A 25475-nucleotide genomic window follows, 5' to 3' on the forward strand; every position below is an offset into this window, starting at 1 on the left:
ACATCAGATTTGCTTGTATATCTAGTTATTGTTTGAATTTTTTTGGATGAATTTTTCACGTTTTCCTTGTATGATCATTATATATCTCAAGTGACTAGTTTCTTATTTTAATAGTTATAAAAGAATATCCTAATTATGTGTTTAGTTTAAGAATATAATTGTAAATTCTTATTGTAATTTTATTTATTAATAAAATTAGTTACTTTTATTTATGTCAAAAATTAATACTCGATTAAAATATAAAATTTATCGCTAAGAGTATACAATTACACAAATTTCAAAAGTAAATTACTATAAACTTAAAAATTACTTAATAATTAAATAATGGTTTGATTCAAGTAGTAGGTTGAAATCGTTCAAACAAGTATTTGGTTCGAGATCTTATATATATATATATATATGCAGAAAAACTTATTTATTTACTCATCAAAATCAAATGTGTGACACGAATTGTTCTAGATTAGTCAACGCAAAATTCAAAAACCAAGAGGACAACTAAAAATAAAACTAATAATTAATTTTGATGAAAATTTCTTGTGTCCTTCAACTAAAAAAATTAAATAGTAAAAGTAAGAGTTGATTTTAGCTCCGCTCTCTTTTCCTCGGAACAAATGTATTCATCACCCATAATATTATATACGATGTAAAGTTGTAAACGTAATTGCTCAAACTCATGATATAAAAAAAACTCTTTTTAATCATTAAAATCATTCAAAACGACCTTAAACCACGTAACTTAGAAATTAAGTGAACAATGGTCACGTATATTTTTTTACCATATAAATCCAAACATATTTACTATATGAATCTAAATTGAAGAGGTAGCTAGGCTTAATCTGTTAAACTGTATGAATGAGGAATTGTATGTAATATATAGAACTATGTGTGTAGAGAGAGAGAGAAACAGAAATGCACACCTTTCGTTTACTGAGTGCATGTTTCTCTCTCTCCCCCCTCACTGTCAACCTAAAAATCGCTGTCATTCAGTCTCTGAACCCCATCACCACCCCTCCCTTGCATGTCTTCTTTCTATAACCTCTCAATCCATCATATAGTCATTTGAGAGCTCAGTCCTTATAATCCATTCTCCCCCAAGTTCATGAATCATTGAATCTTCATCCTTTGAAATGGCTTTTCCCCCTCATGCTTTCATGTTCCAACCCCATGGAGGTCACAACAATGATCATCTCCCTTCCCCTACTTCCCTCAATTTCCTCCCTTCTTGCCCTCCTCTGCTCTTCCATGGTATCTCCCTTATTCTCTCTCTCCTTTCTTTCTATTTACTGATGGGTGTTGTTTTGTTTGTTTGGATCTATAGGTGGTGGAGGTGGTGGTGCACCGTTTATGATGAAGAGAACAGTGTCATTCTCGGGTGTGGACAAGTCGGAGGAAGTGCATGGAGATGATGAATTGTCTGATGACGGATCACATCTAGGGGAGAAGAAGAGCTCAATCTGGAACAAGTGAAGGCACTGGAGAAGAGTTTTGAGTTGGGTAACAAGCTAGAACCCGAGAGGAAAGTGCAGCTGGCTAAGGCCTTGGGGCTGCATCCGAGGCAGATTGCTATTTGGTTCCAAAACAGGAGGGCTAGGTGGAAAACCAAGCAACTGGAGAAAGATTACGATGCCTTGAAGAAACAGTTTGAAGCTCTCAAGGCTGACAATGACGCCCTTCAAGCTCAAAACATGAAACTTAATGCTGAGGTACTTTCAGTTCTATGCCCTAATTAACTAACTTTAATCATCTTATTAAGTTTTCTATGATGATTTTGATCTTTCTGATTTTTCAATACTGACAGCATCTTATTTTTATATTGATTAAGTTATTGATCCAACATTAAAAATGTTCATAAGAGTCATCGAATTGCTTTATTTTAATGATTCTGCTGCTGCTACCATCAGTTGATCACGAATATGAAGTTGTCAGTGTCAGAAAGCAGCAACTCTTAGGAATATAAGTTTTTTTTTTCCATTGATGGCACATGAAATTGATTTAAACTTTATTGGTTTCGAAAACACTACTACTGTAGTTGTTGTCTTTGAGTAGCAAAGATTCGAATGAAATCATGAGCATCAAGAAAGAAAACGAGGGTTCATGGAGCCATACTGGAAGCGATAACAGTTGTGATGTCAACTTGGATATCTCGAGAACACCATTGATGAGCAGCAAACACCTTTTCCCAAGGCCAACAACAAGCATGACTCAGCTTCTCCAAGATTCATCAAGACCAGACCTTCAGTGCCTAAAACTCGACCAAGTGGTTCAAGAAGAGAGCTTCTGCAATATGTTCAATGGAGCCGATGACCAGCAAGGGTTCTGGCCATGGTCTGAGCACCAAAATTTCCATTGAAATCTAAACACCAAATTCTCCAACAAAATACCACTGTTTGTATAATCGTCAATTTCCATCAGCTTTTGGCTTAGCAAGTTGATTAAAGAAGAACAAAAGCTAGGAGATTTTTTTTACCATGGTAACTTCAAACTCTTGTTTTGGCTGTAGATCTGGTGTATAGAATTGGACATATTTGCTTCCACATATCAGAAAAATCAATATGAACAGTTGGTTAGCTATGAATAATACATTCTTTTTCATCCCATAACTTTAGTAAATTTTGAATAATTTAGCCTACATGTGGTACCGAGTGGTTTTCCAGCTCTGTCATGGTAGGCCATGAAAAAAAAAAGGATTCTCTCCCATTTTTTAATATGCATGAAATTTTTTTTTGGTATGGAATGATTACAAGATAGTATATGTTCAAAAAACTCTTAATCGATTGATAATAAACACAAACATCCTTACATATGACGTACTCGAACTCGTGATCTTTAAAAATAACAATCCTCTCTTTAGACATTGGTTGGTTTGATTTAATTCATTTATTTGAATGCAATTAATCAATAGTTTATTGAATATTAATCGAAAATCAAGAGGGGTAAAAATATAGAGGAAGATTCTGAGCACACATTCCAAGGGGAAAGAAGCCAAGGAGATGGGAAGAAAGAAAACAGATGTAGAGGGTTAGGAAATGGACATTTCTTTGGTTTTAGAAGGGAGACATTGATATACACACATATATATGTTTATCTGACAAGAGAAAGTATCTAACTGTGCCCCTCTTCTGTAGGCTATCCATGTGACTTTACTGTCATGAAGTACTTCTTCACCCCTATCATTCAACAAACCAAACCTCTTTCATGCTTCTTAAATTGTCATTACATCCTTGATGAAAAATCGTGATTAGAGCTGGTAGATTGTAGTTTTTTAATGTAATTCAAATGGGACTGTGGGGGTGTACATGCATGCTCCTAATGTGGAAGGTTTGCTTCATTAAATTTTAAGTTATGGATTTGATTCAAAGAAAGTTCGAATTCAGTTTGATCATACAATCTGTTAAAGTATAACACAACCATTTGTAAGTTCGAATTCGAACATAATTCGTGCTGATAATGATGGCATTGCTGATAATGTTGTAATCATTAGAATAATCAAACACCCTGAGATCTGAATAACCAAAATTCTTGCCATTTACAAAACATCAAAGGGTAGGGATGTGGGGGTATCATGAAAGATGTTTTGTTTAAATGATATTTCAGTGCAAAGCACATGATTATGTGATGGGTCAACTCTCATAACATTTAAAAAACAGAAACTTCTAATATTGGTTAACTAGCTTGAGCTATAATATACTGTTGATTTATCAAAACCCAAGAAGTAAAAAAGACACTTTTTTTTTTGCATGTAGGTATGTTTGGTTTTTAACAGTACCATGCATTACAAGAGAAGATTAAGGGTGTGTTTGTTTTTCGTAATTGGAATTACGGAATTGGTTTTCCTCGAATTACCGTGTTTGTTTCACGTAATTCGTTTTCCGTAAAATGTTTTCCCATGTTTGTTTCACGTAATTCGTTTTCCGTAAAATGTTTTCCCGTGTTTGTTTCACGTAATTGGTTTTCCAGAATATAATTCATTTTCCTAGTAATAGAATTTCCGTGTTTTCTGTAAAATGACTTACGGATTCATTTTCCGTAAGTCATTTTTCGAACTTTTCACTTCAAAGAATAAATACTCAAAATAATTTTATTTTATGAATTTAATATTAATAAAATATTTTAATATCATTTTCATCAAAATATTATTTATTTATTAATATTTATAATAATATAATATTATATTTTTAATATTATATAAAATAATCAATTATATTATAATAATATAAGATATTATATTTTTTTATTTTAATAATATATAATAAAATTTATATTTAATAATGAATAATATTATTTATATATTTAAATAATATTTTAATAAATATATTTAAAATATACTCATTAATATTTTTAAAATATAATATAACACTATTACTTTAATAAATAATTTATAATATTTATAATATTTTATTTCACTAAAATATATAAAAATTATTATTTTTAATAATAAAAAAGTTTTATGATAAATAATATTATTTATTGTATTTAATATTTGTAATAAATAATTTTTAAAAAACTCTTCAACTAGTGGAAAAAATGTTTAAATAACATCTTCCAAACATCATAAAACGTTTTCCAGATGTTTTTCATAAAAATATAATTCATTTTCCGGAAAACATTTTCCGGAAAACGTTTTCTAGAAATGTAATTCATTTTTAATAATTCAAATTCCAGTAATTCATTTTCCAGTAATTCAAATTCCAGTAATTCAAATTCCAGTAATTCATTTTCCGGAAAACCAATTACAGCCAAACAAATAAACCGTAAGTAACAGAAAGACGAGAAAAATTAAAGAAGCTGTCCTTTGTTTCCTCTATCCCTCTTTCAAAACAGCACGTCATAAATTTTTCAGGTTGAATCAAAACATCGAATTTTGTTTGGTTCAACCTGAAAAATTCGCTATGCAATTCACTTGATGTTTGTGCACATCTATAATTTGTTTAGTTTTAACTATAATACTTTTTTTCCTTTATTCTGTCTTTTTCTATTTGCTGTTTTCATGTATAATATATGTATTTTTTATTTACGATTTCTTGCTCTTCTCCTATTCGATTTATAACAGTCACATAAAGGTCCTCAAAGAAAGTGTGGGTTCACAGTTTGTCAGTGAGGCTTATCCTTATATATATTGCTTTTAGGATGATAGTGTAAAATCTATGCAAAATCTGATGCTAAAAACAATAATCTGATAATTTAAGCAAAATATGTATGCTTTGATTGGTTTTGTGTGTAGCTATTAGATCTAAATACTGAAATCAAATGACAACTTGTCCTGGACAGCTTGGCACTGTTTAGGATAAAAGATTCCTTATTTTAACCGGAAGCAACTGTTGAAAATTTATCATTCTAGAATAGGGTTGTAAATAAGACGAGCCAGATCGATAGTTATTCGAGATTGATTTGGTCAAAACTCGATAAATATTTGATTCAAACTTAAGGAGCCTAAACGAACTACATGATCCTTGACTCAAAAAATTCTTGAGCAACTCGAAAAAATAATTGATTACAATTTTTTTAAATTAAATTATTAATACTAATAACATTTGTGTTGATTTTTTTAAATACAGTATAAAGTTTTCATGTACTTAAGGTTTAAATTCGAGTTTGAGCTTCAACCGAGTTAAATTTAAGGGGTTTTTCTTCAAGTCTTTTCGAGCTTCAATTCATGGTCTCGAGTTTGATTCAAGCTCAGAAATAATTGAGCTCGATTTGTTTACACCCCTATTCTGGAAGATTGTTGAATTAATATTAGGCTTAATATAAAAATAAGTGCCCAAACTATATTGTTTTTCCCAAAGTTGTGCCTAAACTTTTTTTTCGGTCAATCCAGGTGTACAAATATTACCACTTTAGGTGCCTCGACCATAACGACTGTTAAAAAATCTCATTAAGTGACACGTGTCACAATTATATAATTTTGAAAATTTTATTTAAAAAAATTGAAATATTATTATATTAAAAAAATAATTTTTTAAATTACAAAAAGTCCTAAATGCCTACAATCAACCTCAAATCGCTAACCCTAACCCTAGTTTCTACCTTCCCAACCACAACCGATGTCATTGATGCCATTGATGTCATCGACGCCACCTCCCTTTTCGACTGACGTTGTCCTTGTCGTTGTCAGGTCTCGTAGAGTCGTGTAAATGTCGTGATTTTTCCATTCCGTTTGTAGGATTTAAATAACGATTGGGGTTTATAGATGATTGTTCATCGCGTGGGTGGTCGTCCGATGGAGACACGATTAGGGGTAGGTTCAGTCGACGACAACGACAACGCTAAGGGCGGCGGGCGTATAGGGATAAGATTTAGGGTTTTCAAAGTTTGGGGGAGTTTTTTAAGATTTTCAAAAATTTTGATTTTTTAAAATATAATTTTAAAGTTTTTTTTTAAATATAATTTTCAAAACTACATGAACGCAACATGTGTCACTTAACAGTAAAATTTAATATTCATTACGGATCAAATACCTAAAGTGGTAGTGTTTGTAACGTTAGGCCCCTGAATTTACAGGAAAAAAAAGTTTATGCACCACTTTAAGAAAAATGATATAATTTAGACACTTATTTTTATATGGAGCCTTAATATTAAACCTCATTCATGATGTTAACAAAATTCGAGAGAAAAAACCTTGATTCAAAATAATATTAATTTGTTATCATAAATTTGATCGATTATACGATAAATGACACTTTACAAACTTGTGCTATGAATGGAATAATTATAAGTAAGATATTCCAAATGTTTCTCAATAATAGCAAAAGCTGCCATTACAAAGCCATCCATTTCCATATATATTTGAGAGTTTTGGCAGCTTAGTGGGGCATTAACATCACAACTCATTCATGTTTATCTATCTGTAAAAGGAGACAATGTTGACTACTAAAACAAAAACTATGTTGGAGAATTGAAGGTGCAAACATATGCATTGTAATTGACACAAAAACATAGTTCGAACCAATCCAACATGACCAGTCCTTTGGTTCCTCATTAATGGAGCCTACAAGTTTATGCTGTAGATTGACATAACAGCCACATGCACGTGTTCTGTTGTGCAAATATAACCATCTTTCTCATCACTATCACAATAGACTTTGGTTTTCATTTCTTTTCATCCAATCTCAAAAGCACATTCAATTCATTCAAATCTAATCTTAATTTACCTATATAAAAATAATAATAATAATTTGAAATTTGAATTACTTAAATCTAAAATTATATAAAATTTTGTGGGAGGACAATTTGTCTGTTGCTCAAGCTTCTCGTCTTTGTAATTCCCTTAGATCATGGATTTGAGACTCACTAAGAGCACTCGCCTTTATTCCCCTAGAGTCTCCCTTCCCCTCCCCTCTGACTAGGATTAGGATTAAATTTATAAATTATAAATAAAAATATATAAAATTTTAAAATTAAAACATAAATTTATCGATTCGAAATCAAGTTAATCCACTAATCAATAAGCCCTTGGTTAGGGATGTGAAATTAGGTAATCGTTCAGTTTTCAAGTCGGATCATGTTAGGTCAGATCAAATCAGATACGTATCATGTCAAGTCAATTCAATGGTTCAACTCGGATCATGTCGAGTTCGAGTCATTTATGATTGATTTTAAATCAAATTCAGTTCGGGTTAATTTCAGGTTGGATCAATATCAATTCAGGTCAAAATGGATAGGGTCTAAATTAGTTGATTCAGGTTCAGATGGACTTCAAATTGGTTCCCGTTCAGATCGGTCACATCATTAATGAATAAAATTCAGGTCGACTAATGTCAATTTCAAGTGAACTTCAAGTCGGGTCATTTTTGAGTGAATTATTTTTCACCTTTCACAAATGTCTAATTGTAATTTGTAATTGTATAGGGTTTTGATTAAATTACAAAAAATACAAATAATTATAGGCCAATTTCATATAAAAATATAATTTTAAGTAATAAATTGAACAAACATGAAATTACAAACTAAAATATAAATAAATTAAACAACACGAAAGGACTATGGTTAGAACTAATTACATATTTGGATGAATTTAGGGATGAAATTGGAAGTTTCAAAAGTTTGGGGACCAATTTAGAAAGAGGTCATAGTTTGGGGATGAAATTAAAATGTGTAAAAGTTTAAAGACTAATTTAAAATGGGAGACATAATTTAGGGATGAAATTAAAGTATTTAAAAGTTTAAAAACTAATTTAAAATGAGGGTTATAATTAGAGACACATAATGCAATTCTCTTATTTATAACATTTAGGTCAGATTAGAAATCTTTTACTCTAAACACAAACTTATCTGACTCTGATTCTATTATTTCTAAAATCAATTTTAATTTCACTTAAACTCAAATTTTACATAAAATAATTTTCTCTGTGTCAGAACCGTATTTCGGTTTGACCCTGGAATTGAGCTTCGACTTGAATGAATTTGGGTTAGAGTCGCCACCGACCACTTTAAAACAAATTTAGGTAAGTCGGACACCATCTTACATGATCTGCCTTGTACCAGAAACGTGTCGGGTTCGGGAATCGGTTATGGTCAAGGAAGGATTAGCACCCTTGAACCGCCCTTTCGGTACCAATTAATTTATCAGTTGTCTTAATCTCGAAAATTAAAAATTTAAATTGAAATTTAAAAATTCAATTCGAAATAATTACATTTGATCGGTTGAACTTTCTCTAAAAAGAGATCGAAAATGTTAGAAAAATGAATTAATAAATAAGCAGATAAGAAATAAAATATAAAAATGTTAAATCAAGATATATATATATATATATATATATATATATATATATATATATATATATATAAATGAAAATAAATAAATAATAATAAAAAAATAAGCAAAAAAAACAAGAGAAATAAGAGAAAGAAAAAGTCAAAGGGAAAAAAAATAAAAAAAATAGAATAAATAAAAAAGGAAATCAGAGAAAACGAAAAAAATAAGAAAAAATAAAAAATAATTAAATAATATTAAAAAAGGTTAAATTTTAAAAAGTAATAAAATAAAAATAAAAATAAAATAAAGTAACAGCTTAGAGGATCAAATTGAGACAAAATGAAATTAATGGATTATATTGGGATTAAAATGAACTGCAAAAGAAAAAAGAAAAAAATTAGGTGCCAATTCACAAAATATAAAAAATATAAGCGGGGACTAAATTGATTAAATTGGAAGTATGGAGGCAAATTTACAGATGGTGACCAAATTGAAGTGCGACTCAAAATATCAGTGACTGCGGAGAGGATTTAAGAATCCTCTATTTGCATATTAGTCCTCAATATATAAATACCCAAAAGCCTTATTTCCCTTTCATTTTCCTCATTTTGATATCTGAAGAGAGAGGGAGAGTTGAGAGCTCTCTCCACCTCTCATGCCTCGGCCGAAATCCGGCCGCCGTATGGTGTCTTCTCCATCGCGGCGACGGCCGAAAAAACTGAAACCTCTCCAAATGTTCGTCTCCACCCCCCAATCCCAAATTCGAGACCTATTTCTCCAAACAAAGCCCCTATTGGCGTAGATCTAAACCAAAAAGTCTCGGTCGTTTATCTTTCCGGTGACCTTTCCGCTTCTGTTCTCGCCGTTTGGTCTTTGTGCTTCGTTGTTTTGCTTGTTCTTTTGATTTTACTGTAGTGTTCGTTTGGTTGCTGGTATTTTTGTGTGGTTCTTTGGTTCTGTTTTCTTCTTGTCGTTCTGTGTTGATGGTGGTTTTTTGGTTTCTAGATATTTACTGATGGTTCTCGTATACACTATGTATTTTGTGGTGTTGACCGATGTTTCGGTCTTGTGTTTTTTGGTACTCGATCTTGGCTCTCGGTGATCTTGGCGTTTGGCTTCGTTTGTTGGCAGTGATGATGTTTTGTGGTTTCCTTGGTTTTGGTCATGGCTTTGTGGTTGCATTAACAGTGTTGTCTCTCTGGTGGTGCCTTTGTGCACTGTTGATGATCCCCCTCTGGTTTCGTTCTGTCTGGGGTATTTATACCCTCTCGGTCGGTGAACGTTGACGAACATCATGGGATGGGTCAGTCCCGTTTGGTGTTTGTGGCACGATTCTCGGTCTGTAGGAAACCCATTTTCCGGGCTGTTGTTGCGAGGATTCCAGCTTCAGGTATCGGAGATCTCGATCGGTGGACGATTTGCAATATCGTCTTGCATTCCAGAACGTTTTGGGACATTCCTGACCGTTGGATTAGGTCAGATCCAACGGTCTGGATCTGGCTGCGCATTTGATTAGATATTTGGGGCTTCAGAACCCTAGTTATCACGCGATTTGAGCCGTTGATCACTGCTTGATCTAACAGTCGTAAGTTGTGCGGCGCTGGGACTAAGTTGAGAAACCTTAGACGCTGCTGGGCTGGTTCAGGCCTAGCTCTTGGACTATTCGAACCTCATTTTGGACCCTGAACAGAATAAATAAATTAAAAAATAATAAAAAATAATAAAAATAAAAACAATTTCGAAAATATATAATATATTAATTTCTAAAATGTTATTTTAAAAACTACATATTATATGCATTTTCCAAAAAGATTTTTCAAAAACTATATAATATTATATATATATTTTCAAAATGTTTTAAAAACTATATAATATATATTTTCAAAAATGTTTTAAAAACTATATATTATATTTATTTTCAAAATGTTTTAAAAATTATATAATATATATATTTTCAAAAAATGTTTTAAAAATTATATTTTATTAGTTTTCAAAATGTTTTAAAAACTATATAATATATAAATGTTCTTAAACATGCTTGTCAAAACTATATATTATATATATTTTTTAAAAATGTTTTCAAAATATATAATTTATATATATATATAATAAAAAATGGGACGAAAATGAGTGTCTACAGCTGCCCCTCTTTGTCTTTTTTCGTGGAACAAAAAATAGGACAGATAAAAAGACACAAATTTCCGTTCGGTAAAGTTGAAGAATAACTCTCTGTCGAATTGAATTGTAGATGGCTCCTCCGTCGCGAAGTCGAGTCCACCTTGAAATGACATGGAATTTAATATGTAGTTAGGAATCATGATATGGCTTCTCGTTGTAGTCCGCTTCAGTCTTCTTCTCGGTTTAAAGACCTTTGTTTAAAAATTCGACTGGAAAGTAGTTCTTTGACTTCACCATGTGGTTGATAGGCCCTCGAGCTAAATGAAATCAAACTCGAAAGTTCTTCGTTGACAGATAGCTTTTCTCGATTTAAGCTATGCTGTCGGAAAACTATTCCTCGTCACTAAGGCACGGTTAACCCAGGTCTTCTTCTCGACTTGAAAACCTCGTTTGCAGTTGGACAGTAGTGTGATTGAGGTGTCATCGAGCTGAATGGAATCGAACTCGAAAATTTTATTGACATATAGCCCTTCTTGCCTTGAGTTATTCTTTAAATTTGGTTTTCCTCTGAGCTGAGCGTAATCGAACTCGAAGGTCTTCGGTTGGCAAATAGCCCTTCTCGACTTAAGCTATGCTGCAAATGATGTGCCTTGTAGCTAAGCGTAGTCGAACTCGAAGGTATTTAGTGACAGATAACCTTTCTAGCCTTGAGTTATACTGTAAATGATGTGCCCTCGATGCTGAGTGTAATCGAACTCGGGGGGTCTTTGGCAAATAACCCTTCTCGACTTAAGTTATGCTGCAAATGATGTGCCTTGGAGCTGAGCATAGTCAAACTCGAAGGTCTTTGGTTGGCAGATAACCCTTCTCGACTTAAGTTATACTGCAAATGATGTGCCCTCGAAGCTGAGTGTAATCGAACTCGGGGGTCTTTGGCAGATAACCCTTCTCGACTTAAGCTATGATGCAAATGATGTGCCGTTGAGCTGAGCGTAGTCGAACTCAAAGGTCTTTTGTTGGCAGACAACCCTTCTAGACTTAAGTTGTGCTGCAAATGATATGCCTTGGAGCTGAGTGTAGTCGAACTCGAAGGTCTTTGGTGACAGATAACCCTTCTAGCCTTGAGTTACGCTGTAAATGATATACCCTCGAAGCTGAGTGTAATCAAACTCGAGGGTCTTTGGCAGATAGCCTTTCTCGACTTAAGCTATGCTGCAAATGATATGCCTTGGAGCTGAGCGTAGTCGAACTCAAAGGTCTTTTGTTGGCAGACAACCCTTCTAGACTTAAGTTGTGTTGCAAATGATATGCCTTGGAGCTTAGCGTAGTCGAACTCGAAGGTCTTTGGTGACAGATAACCCTTCTAGCCTTGAGTTACGATGTAAATGATATGCCCTCGAAGCTGAGTGTAATCGAACTCAAGGGTCTATGGCAGATAGCCTTTCTCGACTTAAGCTATGCTGCAAATGATATGCCTTGGAGCTGAGCGTAGTCGAACTCAAAGGTCTTTTGTTAGCAGACAACCCTTCTAGACTTAAGTTGAGCTTTAAATGATATGCATTGGAGCTTAGCGTAGTCGAACTAGAAGGTCTTTAGTGACATATAACCCTTCTAGCCTTGAGTTATGCTGTAAATGATATGCCCTCAAAGCTGAGTGTAATCGAACTCGGGGGTCTTTGGCATATAGCCCTTCTCGACTTAAGCTATGCTGCAAATGACGTGCCTTGGAGCTGAGCGTAGTCGAACTCGAAGGGCTTTGGTGACAGATAACCCTTCTAGCCTTGAGTTATGATGTAAATGATGTGCCCTCGAAGCTGAGTGTAATCGAACTCGAAGGTGTTTGGCAGGTAGCCTTTCTCGACTTAAGCTATGCTGCAAATAGTTTGTTTAAAAAATGGCTTCCCTTCACGGGTCGAAGCCGGTCATGATCCTTCAGGTGGTTCCTTTGAGCGAGTTTGAACCAAATGAGACAATCTTTGAATGACTCCCCTTTTACGGGATAACCTCCTGATAAATTCTGACAGCCAGATATCTTCCGTTGTAGAATTGAAATCTGGCTTGAAAACGTTAACTGAAAACATGTTGCTCATGGTGAGTTTGAGCCGAACTGGATTTGATCTAAATTGGTCCTCGAACCTATCTGAAATTGGTTCTGAGATTTGTAGATATGTCAAGTCGATTGAGGTGTAGCTTCTCACTGCTGAGTTAAGCAACCACCATCGTTCTTTAAAGGCGCTTGTGAATCGAGTATCCTTCATCCAGAAGTCGAAACTTGACTCTAAAAGCTGCAAAAAATCATGTATGCTAAAATGATAAATGTGATGCACCTAGGTATGTCTAAGATGCATGCAACATGAATGAATTATGTTTTATCTCTTGGACTAGAGTCTCGTGTTTTGTCTGCCAATCTGGTTCATGGAATCGATCGTGTCTCATTATCTTTTCGAGCTTTGGCTTTACAGACCTTTCAAATCTGAGATTGTTCTGTTTGAAAATGTTTTTCTCTTTTTTCTTGTTTTAGGAGGGAAAAGGATAAAAAATGTAGTCAAATATTGCTCCTTAATTCATGCTCGCAACTGAATCAGATTATAAACACGAGTTCAAAGTATATCAAAGGAATCAATAGCTCTTCTAATACTTTTAGAGTTATATCTCTTTGACAAATGTTCGAATGGATGAGTTGTCTTTAGGTTGACCTAAGGTTTCAGCCATAAAAGGGTCATTTTTCGGTTATTGCAATAGGCTTTTCTTTGGTTTGGCATTTTAATCGGATGCGGACAAAATGACGCAACTAGCCTGATCAATTACTAGTCCTTCTATTTCGGTCCTCTGAAATCTTCCATTTGTTCAAGCTTTGTAGGCTCCTCTAACAAAGGTAGTGCAAAAAATATCGGTCTAAAAATGAAATTCTTGAGTGCTCGTGTGTAGTTGACTATAACAGGTGTCCCTTAACTCCCTTAGGCCATCATTACCGAAAATTTCTTGCTTAGATAAATTTGATTTAATTTACCATTGTCTGGCTAGCTAAATCTATAAAGTCGGGGTGTTTAACCAATTGCTTTAGAGGGACAACTTAATATTATAATCACTTTTATCAAGTTAACTAAAGGGTTCATCTCATCACAGAGTCTTCGACCTGACAAGAGCAGTGGAGCAAACACCGAATTGCCAAGTGTCCGAGCAATGTCATGGTTTGAACGTGATCTACTCATAAGGCCAGGGCTTTCAAGTTTCCTCTATAACCAATTGCCTTAGTGGAATAGCTCAGCTTTACAGATTTAATTTCTTAAGATTGTCAAGAAGAACCTGTTATAACCTAGGTGTTTGTTGAAAGTTAAAAATTTCATCTTTAGCGTTCAATTTTCAAGCAACTGACCTAAATTGAATTCACCTACTCGACTCTTTCAATTGAAAGATCATCATCGTCATTGAACCTCTTAAATAAAAAACATAGTAATTGCAAATGATGTCACTTGTTGTCCGCACCTTATGAAAGGAAAATGTTGTATTGGTTAATTGTAAGAGCAGGGTATGGTGTTTGAGGGTATATTCTGGGTAAGGTTAATGTCCTTGTTTTAAAACATGTTACTTTGTCAAAGATCCGTAACTTTGAACCATTCACAGAGTTTCTTAATTCAAATGATATTCAAAGAATTGCAAGTTTGCAAATGTGATTCATTGCTCGTCATCATTAAAGTAACATAAATTTATTCAAATGTTCTTACAAAAACTTGAAAAAGTGAAAAAAAACAAGTTCAAACAGAATGCCTCAAATGATGAAACGATCTTCCTTACTTGGATGCCCCCAAGTTATTGAAGTCGATACAGTTCTGGTTACGCATCTTCTGTACGACTCTTTTGAATGCGTAACAGTTCTCAATTGTGTGCCCTGGGACACCACCGTGATATTCACAATGCGCATTCTCATCATACCACTTGGGGTATGAGGGCTTCATGGGTTCCACCGGGTATGGTGACACTACATGGGTGTCAAGAAGTTGATGGTAAAGCTCTTGTAGGTCATGGGAATAGGGTCGAAATGTTCCCTTTCCCTCCTTGGTTCTCTGGAATCTTGTTTAGAAGTACCTGACGGTACAGCTGCAGTTGATTTCGGTTTGGAGATTATAACACCTTTACTGGCATGGTTGATGTTGTTAATATCTTTATCCCGCTCTCGCATAGGAGGTTTCCTACTAGCCTCCACATCCTTAATTTTACCTTGCTTTATGGCCGACTCAATCATTTCTCCAGCCATAACCAAGTCTAAAAAGCTTCCTGATGTGATCGCAACCAGGTGCCTAAAGTATGGAGCCTTCAGGGTCTGCACGAAGAGCTTTCAGGTTTCCTTTTCATCCAACGGTGGATGAACTTTCACAGCCAAATCCCTCCATTTTTGTGCGTACTCCCTGAAACTCTCGTTATGCTTCTTTTCCATGCTTTGTAGCATAACTCGATCTGGCCTTATGTCATTGACATGCTTGTATTGTTCCAGAAATGACTTGGCCAGATCCTTCCAGGTCTTGATATTTGATCGGCTTAACTGGTTGTACCACCGAATGGCTGAGCCCGACAGATTCTCCTGGAAGCAGTGAATCAGGAGTTGATCGTTTCCTCTATATCCTATCATCTTTCGACAGAACATGGTGATGTGAGCATATGAGGAACTGTTCCCGTCAAACTTCTCGAATTCCGGGGACTTGAATTTCAGTGGAAGAACTAAGTCTGGGACTAGACTGAGTTCTGCGGCATCGACTCCATGGTAGTCATAGTCTCCTTTAACTATCTTCATTTCCTCCTCCAACTGCTTGATTTTTCCTCCATCTTCTTCGCTTTGTCATCCTCGTCCAAATCCGGTACATGTTAATAACTCAGATTATTCTTAGGGTTAAATACAGAGGACGAGGGCTTCACTTTTGCAGCAGATGAGTCCCCTCGAAGTTCTGGTAAGATTTCAGGTGAGATAACCACTTGCGGGGTAGGTTGTATAGTTACCCCTTCCGGTGAACCTGCCCCATACGTACTGGTCTGTTTTAGGCCAACTAACTTAACAACGATCTAATCAACTATTGACTCTTGGTTTTTTGTGATTGTTTCCAAAGTATTTCGACTGCTCTGGTTTATCTTGTCTTCTAGCTCTTTCTGTAATTTGGCCATGTTCTCCTCGATTTTCTCGATTCTTGCTTCCATCTTCTTCTTTTTCAGGTGGGTGTTATGCGGATGAGGTGTGTCCAATGCTTGAGATGGTGTATCCAATATTTGCTCCTTTTGATGAAACATGTATATGTTAGTTAATGCGAATGCAAAGAAAATAACAAAATGCCAAATGTGTCTGTTATTGATCCAAAAATGTGTCTGTTATTAGAAATAATCCTTATTAGGGACAAAAGTGTTTATCTTTTAAGAGACAAAAAATATTCTGACAGCTTCTGACATGTTGACTAGTCTTCCGCCTTCATCCGTCACCGGTTGAATAACCTGTCGAACCGCTATGTCTTCTCTGGATGAACCGTGCAAATGACGAGTTGTTTGCCCAAAAAAAAGTCTCAAAGGACTGCACCTCCGGCATTTATCTTTTGTTGAGCCTGTTCCAAACGAATACATCATTTGGGCCCTTAATTGATAGGAACTATGTGAAGTCTATTTGTCTATTTCTTGAATTCGTCAGCAATGGTCTCCAATTTCAGTTATCATTTTTCCATTGTCGTATTTGAAGTGACTCCTAAGATCAGTGGTCTTCATCTTGCCCCAACAACTTCTGCCAGTCAGTTCTTCAAAGATAGACTTTCATTGTGCTTGATGTAGACCTGGTTCACTGAGTCCTTTATAATGCAGTATATTGATATACTCTTCAATTGCGGGCACCACGTCTTCTGGATTAAATGTGACACATAGTCTCCTTGTAGATTGTCCTCTGCATTTTCATCTCTTGTATTACAACCCCTTTGTCCATTAATGTAGATTATTCATGTTTAGCAAACACACTTTTGGTGGATCAACACCTCTTTTAAATGATGCAAGTGATGAAAATAAAATGAAAGAGAAAAAAAAAAGAGTTAGTGAGGTAAAAATAATAAAAAATAATCATGAAAAATAAAAGTCCTACCCTACATGATATCTACCCGAACATGCTTAATATTCCTACCCGGACATGATTTCTATCCCGCATGCTAATTTCAAACAAATCCTAACAGGATATTTGTCTAGTTCGCATGCTTTGAACAGAAAATAAAACAGGAAACAAAATAACCTAGGGTTTGGAATAAGGTTTTGGGGTGGGCACTAATTCCCTATACTCTCCCGGTTTAGGTTCTAAAAAAGGTACTCGAGTTCTCCTTGCCGGTGCCCCCTTGGGCTTGCCAGACCCTTAGTCCTAAGCCTATTACAAGCTTATGTGGACTAAGTTAAACTCGATAGGAAATATTCCCTTATGCCCATACGGAGAATAAATTCACACAAATGCATAAGGTATATGAATCCCGAAGGTTACTTGCTAGGCCCATAGGGAGAATAAATTCCCACGAAGGCTTCGCTTTCACCCCCACTTAAAAAGGTTCGGAGCTCGGGTATAGAGCTAGAGATGACAATTTTGAAAAATCTGAAATTATTAAAAAACGTCAATACAACTATTTACTTGAAAAATAATCAAAGGTAAATAATTAGAATCGAATAAATAAATTAAAATTTATAACTTTCGCTAAAAGAGACAACCGAAAATTAATTTCGGCCTGACTTACTTACCTGTCCCCAGCGGAGTCGCCAAACTATCGGAACCGTCTTTCGGTTTGACCCCGGAATCGGGCTTCGACTTGAATGAATTTGGGTTAGAGTCACCACCGACCACTTTAAAACAAATTTAGGTGGGTCAGACACCATCTTACTTGATTTGCGTTGTACTAGAAACGTGTCATGTTCAGGAATCGGTTACGGTCAAGGAAGGATTAGCACCCTTGAACCGTCCTTTCGGTACCAATTAATTTATCGGTTGTCTTAATCGCGAAAATTAAAAATTTAAATTGAAATTTAAAAATTCAATTCGAATTAATTACCTTTGATCGGTTGAACTTTCTCTAAAAAGAGATCGAAAATGTTAGAAAAATGAATTAATAAATAAGCAGATAAAAAATAAAATATATAAATGTTAAATCAAGAAATACATATATATATAAAACAATGAAAATAAATAAATAAAAATTAAATAAGCAAAAAAACAAGAGAAATAAGAGAAAGAAAAAGTCAAAGGGAAAAAAATTAAAAAAAAATAGAATAAATAAAAAAGGAAATCAGAGAAAACAAAAAAATAAGAAAAATAAGAAAAAATAAAAAATAATTAAATAATATTAAAAAAGGTTAAATTTTAAAATGTAATAAAAAAAATCAAAAATAAAAAATAAAATAAAGTAACAGCTTAGAGGATCAAATTGAGACAAATTGAAATTAATGGATTAGATTGGGATTAAAATGAACTGCAAAAGAAAAAAGAAAAAATTAGGTGCCAATTCACAAAATATCAAAAATATAAGCGGGGACTAAATTGATTAAATTGGAAGTATGGAGGAAAATTACAGATGGTGACCAAATTCAAGTACGACCCAAAAGCCTTATTTCCCTTTCATTTTCCTCATTTTGATATCTGAAGAGAGAGGGAGAGTTGAGAGCTCTCTCCACCTCTCATGCCTCGGCCAAAATCCAGCCGCCGTCTGGTGTCTTCTCCGTCGCGGCGACGGCCGAAAAAACTGAAACCTCTCCGAATGTTCATCTCCACCCCCAATCCCAAATCCGAGACCTATTTCTCCAAACAAAGCCCCTATTGGCGTAGATCTAAACCAAAAAGTCTCGGTCGTTTACCTTTCCGGTGACCTTTCCGCTTCTGTTCTCGCCGTTTGGTCTTTGTGCTTCGTTGTTTTGCTTGTTCTTTCGATTTTACTGTAGTGTTCGTATGGTTGCTGGTATTTTTGTGTGGTTCTTTGGTTCTGTTTTATTCTCTTCGTTCTTTGTTGATGGTGGTTTTTTGGTTTCTGGATATTTGCTGATGGTTCTCGTATACACTATGTATTTTGTGGTGTTGACCGATGTTTCGGTCTTGTGTTTTTTGGTACTCGATCTTGGCTCTCGGTGATCTTGGCGTTTGGCTTTGTTTGTTGGCAGTGATGATGTTTTGTGGTTCCCTTGGTTTTGGTTTTGGCTTTATGGTTGTATTGACAGTGTTGTCTCTTTGGTGGTGCTTTTGTGCACTGTTGATGATCCCCCTCTGGTTCCGTTCTGTCTGGGGGTATTTATACCCTCTCGGCCGGTGAACGTTGCCGAACATCACGGGATGGGTCAGTCTCGTTTGGTGTTCGTGGCGCGATTCTCGGTTTGTAGGATACCCATTTTCCGGGATGTTGTTGCGAGGATTCCGGCTTCGGGTACCGAAGATCTCGGTCGGTGGACGATTTGCAATCTCGTCTTGTATTCCAAAACGTTCTGAGACATTCCTGACCGTTGGATTGGGTCAGATCCAACAGTTTGGATCTGGCTGCGCATTTGATGAGATATTTGGGGCTTCAAAACCCTAGTTATCACGCGATTTGAGCCGTTGATTACTGCTTGATCTAACGGCCATAAGTTGTGCGGCATTGGGACTAAGTTGAGAAACCCTAGACGTTGCTGGGCTGGTTCAGGCCTAGCTCTTGGACTATTCGAACCTCATTTTGGACCCTGAACAAAATAAATAAATAAATAAATAAATAAAAATAAAAACAATTTCGAAAATATATAATATATTAATTTCTAATATGTTATTTTAAAAATTATATATTATATGCATTTTCCAAAAAGATTTTTTGAAAACTATATAATATTATATATATTTCCAAAATGTTTTAAAAACTATATAATATATATTTTCAAAAATGTTTTAAAAACTATATATTATATTTATTTTCAAAATGTTTTAAAAATTATATAATATATATATATTCAAAAAATGTTTTAAAAATTATATATTATATTAGTTTTCAAAATGTTTTAAAAACTATATAATATAAATGTTCTTAAACATGCTTGTCAAAACTATATATTATATATATATTTTAAAAATGTTTTCAAACTATATAATGTGTGTATATATATATATAATAATAAAAAATGGGACGAAAATGAGTGTCTACACTCTGTAAGATCAAATTAAATTCACATACGATCAATTTCTTGTCCCCAAATAAAAATATGAAAGTATGCTTGGTTATCTATTATCTTATAATAGGAACATGATAAAGAAAATTCTTAAAATTATATGGACTCCAATCAAAGTTAAAGATTTAATATATAAAAATCATTGAAAATAATGTTATGTTTATATGAATTGAATATGAACTAATTTATTAAGATAAAAATACTTATTTTTTTTTCAATTTTACAAATATTTTTAGTCAATCTAACGAGAACATCTTTTTTATTTTCTATTTTTTAATATATTTACAGTGTTTAAAAATCATTGTAAAAGTTTTTAACCAACCACAATTTCTTCGATGTTTTATATTTTTTAAAATAAAAACAAAAATAACTTGTGCTTTCTTAAATCAAGGGAATCCTAAAGTTTTAAGATATAAATATTACGGACTATTAACCTATCAACATATATATAGTTTAATATGATTAAATATATTAATAATTATATTATATTACTTTAAAAAAAAGTTTTAGGATAATACGTCCATTGATGGAGATATCATTTGTTGGTTTCACTTTTCCCATGTCAAATTTTATGTGTGTATCCAACTCTATACCCAAAGCCATAAACCCTAGTTGCTCATTTCAGTGTGGTGTTGGGGATTATACCTAAAATTTATCCTAATATTTTTTTCATTTAAAAAAGTGGATCCTACAATGTAGTGGTCTAATGTGGCTTACAAGCAGCCCTTCACATGGTTTTTTTATTGGAAATAGGGGGGTTAGCCCTTTGGAATAGGTTGGATCAATGTTATTCCTTGTTGCCTTTACTCAATATCTCTATTAAACAAACACTAAGCACACTGAATCTTCTCCACATGCCTTCCTCTTCCCATGTGCTTTGCTTACCCCCCCCCCTCTCTCAAGGGGTTTTATTATTGTTTACTTAAACCAAATCTTTTCTTTATATTAAATATTTCTTCTTATTGTTCTTCTTCTATTCTTCAACCATATAAATATTTTTGTAATGTTATTTCTATGATAAATCCTATATATATATATATATATATATATACAACAAGATCCATTTCTATCTATATATCTAGAATTTATTAGATAGAAACCTAAATCAAATCATGTCTTCACATATCAAATATTTCCATATCGATACATATGACACTTTTGTTCTGACAATGTGATGGAGAGTGAGTGTGAATCCTTAGCAATTCATGCCAGGATTGGTCATTGGGGGTCTCTAGAAAGTCCATTTTATAAAATTAAAATCTTTGAGAGATCAAAAAAAGCACAGATGCTTTATTTATCCCCAAGTCGAGATGAATATTATATGGTAGCGGCAGGAAATTCTTTGGCCCTGAATCGGGGTATTCAGGAAGAACAGGTTGTTCCGGCTCGATACCGCCAAGAATTCCTGACTATTGCATGGGAACAGGTTCATCTTCGAAGTATTTTTCCTTTTCAATATTTTTCTATTGGAGCTTCCCTCATTCCTTTTATCGAGCATAATGACGCGAATCGGGCTTTAATGAGTTCTAATATGCAACGCCAAGCAGTTCCGCTTTCTCGTTCCGAGAAGTGCATTGTTGGAACTGGGTTGGAACGCCAAGTGGCTCTAGATTCAGGAGTTCCCGCTATAGCCGATCACGAGGGAAAGATCATTTCTACCGATACTGACAAGATTATTTTATCGGGCCTATTCCTTTCGTTCTAGAAAATAAGTTGAATGGATTGAATAGATATCTTCGTTTTTTATTATCCTTCAGTTCAGGTTGATAAACGAAATTAGATAGTTATATATGAGTGAAAGAAAGCAGCTTAGAAATTCGCAGTAAATTAAACAAAATAATTGAATCTCATTTACTATGTACAAGAGTTAAGTGGAAGAAAACGTAAGCGAAAGGAGTCTTTACCCCAAGGCGGGTTGATTAGTCAATCTAGCTTGAAGCGGGCTCAAAAGATCAACCGTCTAGAGTTTTCGCTATACTTTGTATGGATTCCCATACATGTATTGCTAAACAAACGGGGGATTAAATAAAAAAAATGAGTGGATGGTTAGGAACACCAAAATACATAAAGGATTAGTAACGGAGATTATGTAAATTATATAAGCTCTTTCTTTCCTTTTTTTATTTCTATAGTGGAGATAGTCGCACGTAATGACAGATCACAACCATATTATTAAAAGCTTGGGGTAAGAACGGGTTTCGTTCTAGTGCTCGAAAATAATATTTTAAAGCTTTTGTATGTTCTCCGTTACTTGTGTGGATAAGGCCTATGTTATAGAGTATATAACTTCGATCATAGGGATCAATTTCTAGTCGCATAGCTTCATAATAATTTTGTAAGGCCTCCGCATAATTTCCTTCGGATTGAGCCGACATCCGTTACGGTCGTCATTCGATTCAAAGAATTCTCCGTTCCAAAACCGTACATGAGATTTTCACCTCATACGGCATATATATATATATATATATATATATATATATATATATATATATATATACATTGATGATAAAAAAATTAAAAATAAGGTTATAATGATATTATTTGTCTTATATAAGATTTAGATTTTAAGATTACGAACGTTTAATGTCAAATGATTAAAAGTTATCTTTGAACATGTATTACCTTGTATTTACCCCAGATTAATAAAAAAATTAAAATTTACAATTTACAAATTAGGTTTAAAATTAAAATCATTTAAATATATAAAATGACATTTAAACAAGTATATTTGTGAAACCTAAATTTTGCGATGTCTATATCCCATATTATGTTTTAAATTCCAATTCCATTAAAGCTACCAACTAGTAGGGTTCAAGGACAAAGTCATTTAGGAGGTAGGAGGGGTTATTGCCTCTCCTAATATTTTTATATTTTAGTATTTTAAAAATTTTAATTTAAATATTTATAAAAAATTGTTCCTCTCAATTATTAAATTAACACTTAATACTCTTACATTTTATTATAGTTAAATAAACATTTCTCAATGTTTAAACTTATCTCCATCCTAGAAGGGTTATGCACGAGTTTCAAAAAATGTTGTTTCATTCTATATATCGGATTTTAAATTATATGTATAACATGAATTTTATTTAGTATGGATAGACATGAGATATGTGTTTTTTAGAGAAAGTCTAAAATTTTTTTAAATAAAGGTTAAAAATAATATACACAACCTAAAATATTACATTTTCCATAACATTTTAAGTTAAACGATACCTTAAATATTACCTTATTCATAACATTTTAATTTTTCGTATTTTTTAACCGTATCCTAATATGTCACACAATAAAACTTCTCGTATTTTTATATCAATATGTTATTATGCTTTGATGTTTAGATTTAAAAGTTAAAGCATCTAGGTAGCTTGGGTTATATATTCATTCAATCATTGCCCTGCTCTAGAAACTGTTGATCATCAATCATGGTGTTTGCAATGTGTCACAACATCCTTAGGCATATAGCTTTGTGGCTATGGAGGAACACAAATGGGAATTTATACATTAATCAAAACGACGAGACTGAATGAATAAAATATAGAATGACCTCAAAGTTGCACCAAAACATAGATGAGATGGGATAAATATATTCAACATTTATGCAAGCGATAATACTTTTCAATATTACAAAGCTATGGAGCCGAACGTAATAATTTAGAATATTGATAGATTTTTTTATTAATCTAAGATGATCACAAGTAGTATTTATTTTAAAAAATTTCAATCATTAAATAGTTACAATTTAATTTTTTTGTAATCGTTTATGTTTGAACCTGCGACTTTAAAAGATAATAGATGCCCTTTTAACTATTAAAATAACTTGATTTGTACAAAACATTTGAAAAAATTAATAATATTTTATTATTATTATTTTATAATCGTTCTAGATTATTAAAAATAATAATATCTGTCTTGCTTCATTATGGAATTTCTTCTTAATGCATTTATGAATCATAGACGACTGTGTTTTATGGGCTTATACCAAAACTTTTGGGATGAAGAAGAATTAAATGCATGTCTTCATTATCTAGTGATTGGGCCAATAACAAGAAATGAACTCTCCAAACTATGAATTGAATCCACCAGAACCAGAGTTCAAGCCACAAGAAATTCAAAGTTCGAAACGAAATTTAGAGTTAGATCTAGTTTCACATTTAAAGTTTGAGCTTGATTTAAATTAAGTGTTAATATTATTGAAGCTATATGGATCAACCGAAATAAGTTAAGAGGAGGTGAAATAGCTTTTGAAAAATTTGGTGTGGAAGTAAAGAAAGATAAACAATTTGCACAAAGATTTATAGTGATTCGACTTGTAAACCAAGTTTATATCCACTACCTTAGCTCCACATTAAAGATTTTCTAATAAATTCACTAATTGGATCTTTCTTTTTCTAGGCTTAGAGTAGCCTTTTACAATTATCTAGTTTTTCAAAGACTAAACTAGAACTACTCCCCTTTCACAAAGGATAAAACAAGAAAGCCTCAAAAAATAGTTGTTTACAAATTTGAGCTTGCAAGAATGAATACTATAGATATACAATTAAGCTCAAAACATTTGTGTACAAAATGAAAAAGAAAAATAAGAGTGAAAGAATTTTTCTCTTGATCTCAATTGTTTGAATGAAGTTGTGGTCGTTTATAGTCGTTGTAGATGATTTGGAACAATTAGGGTCTTTAATTATTGCAAAACAAAATTGCCCAACATAGGGAGTATCGGTACTTCCTTTATTATATTTTAAAATTAAGTTGTTATTCGTCCGTTGGGCAAGGGTAGTATCTATACTAGAGTTTGTGTTGCCGATACTATTATGTAAAATAGTATTGATACTCTCTATGTTCAAAATTTGAACATTTAAACATATTTTTAACATACATGAGATAACAACTAACATATAATCAATCATGTTTAAAATTTCGTGTACTAAAATATCAAACTAGACAACCAATATGCAAAATCAATAAATAATAAAATTAGAGATTATCCCTCTTCCTTATATAATTTTAAAATTAAGGACTTAAAAATAATTAAATATAAAACCTTTTCTTTTTGGGGAGAATAGCCACTCCCACCATCATTTGTCACATGATACTCTAATATTATACCACATTACATTATCTTATAGCACCACATAATCAAAATGATCAAGATCTAAATTTTGGAGTTAATGTAAAAAATTAGGAATTAAATTAAAAAAAATGAGTTCAGCGATCTATTATTACCAGAGATAAATCAATTTTTAGTTCTTTAACTTAGTATTTTCCTCAATTTAACCTTAAAACTTGATTTTAATTTGTATTATTCTTTTTTTTAATAATCTTCTTTTTATTTAGTTCATGAACTTTATTTTTGGTCCGCATTAGTTTTTTTTTAATAATCTAAGACGATTATAAGGTAGCATTTATTCATAACTTTTTTAACCTATTGATAACGCACACACATTTTGCAGACGTAACTACTCAAACTTAGGTCAAAATTAATTCTTAAATTTGA

General features: G+C 33.2%; 1 pseudogene; it reads left to right on the forward strand.

Moving 5' to 3' along the window:
* Positions 1-1019: 1019 nt before the first annotated feature.
* On the forward strand, positions 1020-2549 carry LOC120140212 (annotated as a pseudogene).
* The last annotated feature ends 22926 nt before the right edge of the window (positions 2550-25475 follow it).

This window comes from Hibiscus syriacus, unplaced genomic scaffold, assembly GCF_006381635.1.
Source record: "Hibiscus syriacus cultivar Baekdansim isolate YM2019G1 unplaced genomic scaffold, ASM638163v2 tig00110783_pilon, whole genome shotgun sequence".
Lineage (NCBI taxonomy): Eukaryota > Viridiplantae > Streptophyta > Magnoliopsida > Malvales > Malvaceae > Hibiscus > Hibiscus syriacus.